Raw genomic sequence first — 7,141 nt, forward strand, 5'->3', positions numbered from 1 at the left:
CTATATGCTCTCTGCAAAACCAAACCCAAATCATCACCATTGCAACCCAAATTAGTAAACTTTCACCACCAATCATCACCACCAATTAATTACAAAGCCGAGCCAAATAAATAAATAACAGCAACTGGAGAGCCAAATTAGCTTGGCTTTAGTTGAACGGATAATTTTGAGACGTATGCTTGAGTATTTTTTACATAAAAAAAAAAAAAAAAAAACAACTGGAGAGCCATCACCGCTGCCGCCACTTCAGCCCGTCGCCTTCGCCGAGCCAAGTTCTGGGAGGTGGTGTGCGCAAAGCACGGAATTCCAATCGGAGAGAGTGAACGTGTACTACAACGAGGCCAAAACTTTGCCGGCAACACACCCCCTTTCCGTTTTCACCCCTGCGGCCGAATTTAATTTCAGATGAGACCCAATTGCTCCGCCTCAAGCACCACCGTTCCATCCCGCCAAGCACCGCCGCAAGCCTCTCTATGTAACAGAGATGAAGCCTCTGTCTTCTGCTCCGCCGACGAAGCCGCCTTTTGTGACACCTGCGACCATCGTATGACACAACTGCCGCCGTGGAGGCGGCCAAAAAAGACAGAGACGTAGAAGATCTGAGACTTTCGAGACTGCCGTGAATGTCTGCTAGGGCTTCTTCAACAGATCCATCGTTTTTCTCTCTTTATGTTTCAAGAAAAAACAGAGCAACCCAATATACCCACGCCGCCGCCGCTTTTCATCCACAGCTACCACCATCACACCGATGCCAACAACAGCCGCTGCCGCCGCCTCTCCCCAACAACCACAACCGCCGCCATCGCCAAGCTTTCCCCAAGCCCATCCTCCTCGCACCGCTGTTAGCACCCATCATCGTCGTCGCCAGTCGCATAACCTAATCGCCGGCGTCGTCAATCGCCAATCGACGGCCCAAGCGCACAACCCAACCGCTGTTCACACAACCCGTTTTTGAGGGCGATGGGAGAAGCGACAGATAGCCACTTGTAAAGCGAATCATCCTCTTCTCTTGAAAGAGGCAGCTTTGTTTTTCTTCTGTGAGTTAATTTCTCTCTTTCGTTGCTCCAATTCGCAGCTTTGAACGGCGATGGGGCATTGGCTCTCTCTCTCTACAGAAAAATGAGGGCCCAAAATAAAGAGAGGTTAATTATTGAGGGTATTGTTGTCATTTGGCTTTTCCGGCAGCCTATTGTTAATTCAAGGGGGTTAAATGTAATAATTTGTTAGTTTAAGGGGGTTTTATTGAATTCAAGGGGTTAGTTGCAAAACCCCAATACTTCAAAGGGGTTTTTTTTTTCACTTTTCCCTAAATTAAATAATAAAGGGGGAGTTATGATGGGTGTTTTTGGTCATTTTCCACTTTTGATATTTTTGTCATAATTAATTAATTAAAAAATGAAGGGTAATATAGGTTTTTCACTAACTTTTTTAAATGAAAAAACTAATCAGAGGTATCATTGTTAACTTTATTAAATATAAGGAGGTATATAGTTTAAAAGTAGCCCAAACTTATATGTAACTTAGGTAATTAACCCTCATATCGAATTTAGCAATTAAAATGTCTAAAATACCCTCATAAAATAATTTTTTTTAAAAATAATGAATAAACAAAATATTTTTATTTTCTGATCCACTCTCTTTTCAGCGATATTTTTTCTGTTACTTTCATATTTCCGGCTAGCAAGGCTCGACGCCGATAGTGAGACAAACCAGCAGCAGTGAAGCAAGGACGGCTCAAGTTAACGAGGAGACGAAGACGACGAGTTGAAGATCAAAAGGCACATATCAAGTTAGACTCACCAACTACTTCACCCGAACTGGTTACCTCTGGCCCTCTCTCTCCTCTATCCTTTTCCACGGACTCGAATCCGATTTCGGATTTTTGCATTTAGTTCTGCAAATTCAGGGTTTATTAGATCTAAATAAACTATGCACGATATCCTATTATTACCTTAAGAGTAGTAATAAATCTATACTCCCAAATTTCTCTCTTTTATCTTCAGTTCTCTCATATTCTATGGTTCAAGGTCTAATCTTTTTATCTCCATGATGCACGGTAAATATGTTGAATCTGGCAAAGCCAAGACGATTCTTTAACCCCCTTCTCATCCTCTCATCAAATCCTCCTCCTATTCTTCAATTCTTCAAATTTTATTCTCTCTCTCTCTCACTCTTCAATTTGGCATCACATACAATGTCCTAAACAACATAAAACTCATAAACATATATAACGAGATTTGTTTTTCGGTAAGTTCATATATAACAAGATGAAGGTACGAAGATACAAAATTAGGCTTATATGCGAAATCGAATAGAGAGAGTCAGAATCGAAGAGGAAAAATTTATGAACAAAAAGATATATCAATTGAGGAGGCCCGATAGGACATGGGCCGGATATGACTTGCAAACGCGGCATTGAGTCTGTACAGGTAGGTTAGGCCCATAAAAAGGCACTACCATATGGGCCGAACGCGCATAGGCCCATCAAAGAGGACCGGGACTCATGGAGGAACGGGCCTAGATCCAGCAGTCCATCGACATTGGTAAATCTCTATAAATAGGAGGAGTAAGGTAAAGAAAAGGGGATCTTTTTGGTTGAGATATAGGAATTCTAGAGAGAGAGTGGGAGAAGGAATTTCTTGTATCTTCAATTGGCGCCGTCTGTGGGAATCGCATGGAAGTTTGGTTGATCAATGAGGAATATCGAGTGGATTCAGACCAATTCGGTTGATCGAGACTCGATCTTTGGGAGTTGGATCCAGATCTGAGCAATTGTGACCTACTCTGGAGGAATTTCAGTTCTTGAAGCTTTGGCAGAAGTGGCTTCAGATCTACGCAACAACGAGTTGTTCGATTGTGGCAGGATCTGACGGATTTAGAATTCAGACAATTCAGATCTCGTCAACGGTGAGCATAATTCGGAGAATTCGAAACCAGATCTGAAAAATTCCCACTCACGAAGCTCGGATCTACTCGCGAACTTGAGATTAATGCCTTTACTCCGTTCAGGAATAATGATAGGTGAAAGCTCCAATCCGATGGAGGCTGTCCAGCAAACAAAGCTTGAGGAGTTGATGAACTTGATCGAAGCTCTCAAAAAAGAGAATGCAGAATTGAAAGCTGGAATGCAACATCAGCAAATACCTGCGGTTTCGCATCCACTTCCGGTCGGTGAAGGAGGTGTTCAATCTAATATCGCGCGTCAAGGCGAGCAGGACGAGAACAATCAGTCAGCTCACCACCGTGATGAAAGGATGATGGACAATTTGCCGCCAAATGTTCGTCGAGTTGAGGATCACGAAGGATCGACTCACGTTGATCCGCGACATGAGCAGATTAGACAGAATGAAGCCATAACCTTCGATCCGCATCGGGAAAGGTTCGACCGAGAGGAAGTGATACAGGTTGATCGCCGTCGAGTAGCGTCGCCTTGGCAAAGAGAGTTCATAGAGGAACGGTCGTTCGATCCATCTTACCGGCCCTCCATGGCTACAATCACTCATCGCGGTTCGGAGGGTAGAACCGTAACTCACAGAGCTACCGCTGGACTCCAGAGAGAGAATGAAGCTCTCCGATCCGCAGCTCGGACGGTTGATTCACCATTCACCGACGAGATCCTGAATGCCCCGCATCCAAGGAAGTTTGCTATGCCAGTCTTTATTCTGTTTGACGGAACAACCGATCCGATCGATCATGTGTACCATATCCAGTTGAAAATGGCCCTGAATACGGAAAACGACTCTTTAATGTGCAAATGTTTCCCTACAAGCCTAGCCGGACCGGCGCTCAGCTGGTTCAAAAACTTGCCTAGGAGCTCCATTGGTAGCTTCAGAAACCTGTGCGATCGGTTCATAAGCCAGTACTATGGGAACAAGCGTCCGCCGAAGGACATCTCGAGCCTATTCACGATGAGACAGCACAAAGATGAACTTTTCCAGGCTTTTCTCGCCAGGTTTAATCTCACTAAGAGTATGGTGATCGAATGCCACCCTTCTACAGCTGTTCAAGCCTTCAAGTTAGCCATGACACGTGGAACTCCGTTTCACACCAGTCTGGTAGTGAACACGCCGACGACTATGGATGAACTCAATGAAAGAGCCGATGGCTTTGTGCGCCTAGAAGAAGAGGAGGCAGCTAATGCTCGGACAGCGTCGCTCGTGTCGACCGAGGAAAAGTCCAAGGCAAAGATCAGGCAGAAGCAGGCTCAGCCGCAACGTCAGACCTCCTGGAAGGTAGAAAAAAGGTCCAGGGAGGAAGAGCTGATTACTCCGCTGAAGGTTACTCTGGCGAGGCTATATCAGGAGAACAAAGATAAGTTTCATCCACCACTGCCAATTAGGCAACCCCTCGAACAGAGGGATCAGACTAAACATTGTGCTTTCCATTCCGATTTCGGTCATCAGACTAACGAATGCAGGAATTTGAGGAGGCAAGTGGAGATGTTGATAGCTAGAGGGGAGTTCGCGAGTTATGTTCAAGGCTCGGCGATAGAGCAGAATCGACCGGTGGAACAAATAAAAAGGAGTCATAAACAAAGCTCCCACAATTCACAACCAGTTCGTATAATCAATGCTATCCATGGTCGACCCGAGCCTAGCGAAGATTCAGATGAGCTACTCCGAGCGCGCCTACGGCAGGTGCAGATGAAGAAAAGGGTCAGCAGTGTGAATACTCTACACCAGCAGATCCCGTCGATGCAGATAAAGTTCGACTGGACAGACCTGCAACGTGTTCAACTCCCCCATGAAGACCCGTTGGTAGTCAGTTTGACAGTGGCGGACTGCTTGGTGCGCAGAGTTCTGATCGATCCCGGGAGCAGTGCGAATGTCATGCCGAGGGACACATGTGATCGGCTCGAGATTAAACCAGAGAGGCTCAAGCCCACTGGAAATCCCCTGTTAGGGTTCGATGGCAAGAGGGTGGAGCCCGTCGGAATGGTGGAAGTAGAAGTTCAAGCTGCAGAACGGGCTCTTATGGAAACTTTTGTAGTTGTAGAAATTCACCCCTCGTATAATCTCCTGATGGGAAGAGGATGGATTCACATAATCCAAGGTGTACCCTCAACTCTGCATCAGGTCATGAGGTGCCTCGGACCCGATGGAAATAAAGTGATAGACATTCGGGGGGATCAGGTTGCAGCCAAAGAGTGTTATTCCGTCACACTAAAGTATGCTGGGAAAGGGAAGGCGTCCGTCTGACCGGCAAGCCCCAGATAGCAATTACAGGAACCTCCACCCGAGCAAAACAGGGTGGAGGAGTCAGTTGACTTGACCGAAGAGCCCCTTCTGGATGTGCAGATCGATCAGTCCAGGCCAGAACGAACTACCAGAGTAGGAATAAGACTGACCAGAGAAGAGCAGCAAGAGCTAGTGGACTTCCTGTCCCACAATGCCGACGTATTTGCATGGAGTCACCTAGACATGCCTGGAATTAATCCCTCCGTATCCTGTCATTCCCTGAATGTCAATCCCAATTTCAAACCAGTGAAACAGAAGCAACGAAGATTTGCTCCAGAACGCAATCAAATCATAGCGGAAGAAGTTGATAGGCTGCTTGATGCGGGATTTATCAGAGAAGTACATTACCCTGATTGGTTGTCCAACGTCGTTGTTGTGCAGAAGAAGAATGGGAAATGGCGAGTATGCATTGATTTCACCAATTTGAACAAAGCCTGTCCGAAGGACAGCTTCCCGCTGCCTAAGATTGATCAAATGGTGGATGCCACCACCGGGTATGAGCGTTTAACCTTTCTGGACGCTTATTCAGGTTATAATTAGATCCCTATGGACCCCGCAGATGAAGAAAAAACTTCTTTTGTAACCGAGCGAGGAACATACTGCTACAAAGTTATACCTTTCGAACTAAAGAATGCGGGAGCAACTTATCAAAGGCTTGTTAGCAAAATTTTCAAGAATCAAATAGGAAAGATTGTGGAAGCCTATATTGATGATATGGTGGTAAAGAGTAGGAAGAAGGATGATCATCTGAAACATCTGCAAGATGTATTTGATGTACTAAAGCGATATGGGATGAGGCTCAACCCAACCAAGTGCTCGTTCGGTGTGAGTTCCGGTCAGTTTTTGGGACACGTGGTCAACCGCAGAGGCATCGAAGTTAGCCCCGCTCAAGCAGAGGCTTTGATTAAGAATGCCGAGCCAAAGACGATCAGGGAAGTGCAAGCCCTCACAGGACGAATAGCTGCATTAAGTCGATTCATTTCAAAATTGTCAGATCGCTGCAAGCCGTTCTTTGACACGATTCGGAGCCATGGAAGACAGGTCTGGGGGGATGAGCAACGACAAGCATTGACCCATTTGAAGGAATATATGCAGAATCCACCAGTCCTGTCAGCCCCGGATCCAGAAGAAAAGTTATTTCTATACCTTGGAGTATCTGGTGTCGCGACAAGTGCCGTTCTGATTCGTTGCAAGGAAGGGGTGCAATACCCGGTATTTTATGTAAGCAAAACAATGACAGAGGCAGAACAAAGATACTCAAAGGCCGAACGGGTGATACTTGCACTTGTAAATGCAAAAAGAAAGTTGAGGCATTATTTCAAATCCTACCCTATAGCTGTTCTAACAACTTTTCCAATCAGAACGCTTATGCACAAGCCAGAGCTCTTGGGCAGAATGACAAAGTGGGCCATAGAGTTAAGTTCATTTGACATAACGTATGAGCCGAGAACAGCTGTCAAAGGGCAAGCGGTAGCCGATTTCCTGCTAGAATGTGATTCCGAGGATACGGAAGAAGACCTTAGATACGGCTCTTGGAAACTTTTTGTGGATGGCTCCTCTAACCAGATGGGGGCGGGAATTGGGGTCAAACTGCAAACCCCAGAGGGTACTTCTTTGAGTCAAGCACTCAGACTTGAGTTCCAAGCCACCAATAATGAAGCGGAATACGAGGCGTTGCTGAATGGGTTAAAGTTGGCCAGAGAGCTACAGGTCAAAAGTTTGTCTGTTTATAGTGACTCGCAGTTGATTGTTCGGCAGGTAAATGGTGAGTACGCGACCAAGGATGACACGATGGGGGCATATCGTTCTGCCGTTCTGCATAAAGCCAAGGACTTTGCAAAAATTGAATTCATACAGTTACCGAGGGAACAGAATGCAGATGTGGACCGGTTAGCATGTAGTGC

This window comes from Cornus florida, unplaced genomic scaffold (assembly GCF_030987335.1).
Source record: "Cornus florida cultivar Cherokee Brave unplaced genomic scaffold, ASM3098733v1 CherokeeBrave_3.0.0_Hap2_Chr04, whole genome shotgun sequence".
Lineage (NCBI taxonomy): Eukaryota > Viridiplantae > Streptophyta > Magnoliopsida > Cornales > Cornaceae > Cornus > Cornus florida.